Here is a 2,500-nt window from a genome sequence, read left to right on the forward strand (position 1 = left end):
TATATATATATGTAACATTTACACTACATCAAATAACGAGCCAATCATATCTTTTTTTTAAAAAAAAAATAAAATAAAAATACTAATAACTATGATGGGATAGACGAACCACCCAAAGAAAATAATCTGATTAGTGATACATTCCAATGCATCAACAGTATTATAGAGTATAGATTTTGGAATACATTGAGAATTTCTCTTGAAGAAATGAGCCCAATGAGAAATGTACGTGAAGTAACTAAGTTATAAACTTGAGATCTCGGATATTAGCCATCAAGCTCTTAGCCAATTATGGAAGCACCGCAAGTAAATAAATATTTAAGGACATTTTTTCGATCGGTATTCAATGTTGCTAAATAGTTTACCGTCATATTTGAAATCTTTGGCAAATAAAAAGTCGCTATATATATACTGACGTTTATGCCAAACATTAGTAAAATATATTCCGACGCTTTAAAAGCGTCAAAATTTTGAAATATCCTAACACTTTAAAGCGTTGAAAAATTAGAATAGTAGTAAAATTTATCGTTCAATAAATTTGTTTGATCCGATAGACAGTTTTATGATAATATTTTTTGCGGCATCAGTATTTGCTATATTGTAGAAATACTTGGATTCTAACCGAAGTATATTATCTACTTATATTAAGGTGGATTGGTGATTGATACGATATAGTTGAGCTAGATTTATTTGGATCTAGACATTATTAATTACCTTTATTTATTTTTTCATTTGTGGACTTCACCATTTTAGTTACTTGATTCATATAAATATATTCTATTTGCATGGGAGTGATAAAACCCTAACTTATGGACTTTTTTTTTCTTTTTTTTTTTTCCTATCTTGAATTTTTTAGTGCTAAATTCCATGGCCAAATTTGATCTAAGCGAATACAATGGATACATATACAAATCGGATTTGGTACATACAATATCGGTTGCAGCCATGGACAAATCTATATAAAAAAATTAGAACATTTTGCAATTGGAGTGCCAAATTTGAATCCGAATCCAATAAAATCTGTCGATTCGAGTCGAAACCAAAACACTTTGAACCTGGTGTGTATGGGAGGGGAGCTAGACCTGGCAAACGGACGGATTGAGTAAGCCGCGGATGGGTTATAATATTTCTGAATTATACGAACATAGGTTAAATTCATCTGCAAATTTTTGAACAGTCAATATTTTTACCCACACCCGCCTACGGGTGGGCGGGCGGGTATGCGGGTCATCCATAAAATTTTTTTTGGCTTTTATATTTTCCAAATGTAAAATGCATATACATAATTTTTAAAAGATTATAATATAATTTATTATTTGAAATACAGCCAAAATATAATAAATAATAGGGTTAACTTCGAATACCACCTCTGTGGTTTCGCACTTTCTCACTTTAGTACTCTGTGATTTAAAGTATATCAAGTTAGTGCCCTGTAGTTTTTTTTTTTAATCTTTTCGTTAGCTTCTCCGTTCATATTTCGTTAAATTATATACAAAAAACTTCGGATATTCTAATTAGGTTTATCGAATATTTATTTTAGTACTTTTTAGTTTTAACTTTGTCACTGATTTAATAAAAAAAATTAGTGGAATCGATAATAAAAAGATAAAAATAAAATCACATGGCACTAAATTGATACATTTTAAATCACAAAGTACTAAAATGAGAAAGTGTGAAACTACATGAATGGTATTTGAAGTTTTTTCTAAATAATATAAAATTTTAAAATGCATAAATTAGATGCAAAAATATTTTTTATGTAGGCCAGGCCGAGGCGGCACGATAGGAGAGGTGGTGACAGTGAAAAAAGATAATATCAGAAATTAGATTTAGAATTTTTAGAAATGGATAAACAAAAAACATATATTTGTAAATTAAAAAAATAATATGTGGGCAACTATGGGTGCATGTTGTTGTACAAAATGGTCACAATTGAATGGTTACCCACTAATTTTACCCATAATTTATTGATGAAAAAAATTAGTATCTATTTCTAAAAATATATAGAAAATTTGTGAGTAGCTAAGGATATGGGTGGAGATTGGGGGTCTAGGGGAAGCCACCCAAGGGCCTGATCAAAACTAATCAAAGAGGCCATTGTTTTTTTAATAGTCTAATATTACTATTTCTTGGGACCAAAGCACCATATGTGACATGGAACAGTATTTTGGTGAATTATTGGACCCTTTTTTGATGAAAAATATCACCCTTTTTTTGTTCTTTACCAAGAACACTACTTTAGCAGCAAGGAAATAAGAGAATCATTCTCACTCTGCATTTTGCAAAAAAAAAAAGAAAAAGAAAAAAGAAAAAAAAAGTATCCGTTATATTGCTGATATGACGTCTCCAATTAATCAAAATTTTCTCCTAAGTTCACACATCCCATCATAGTTATTAAAAAATATTTTTATTATATTTTGCTCTCAAAAGGAGAGATATATTTGACTAAGAATAGATAATATGTCCTTCCCTTCAGCACCCTACATCTCCCTAGAGATGT

This window comes from Ananas comosus, linkage group 1 (assembly GCF_001540865.1).
Source record: "Ananas comosus cultivar F153 linkage group 1, ASM154086v1, whole genome shotgun sequence".
In the NCBI taxonomy this organism is placed as follows: domain Eukaryota; kingdom Viridiplantae; phylum Streptophyta; class Magnoliopsida; order Poales; family Bromeliaceae; genus Ananas; species Ananas comosus.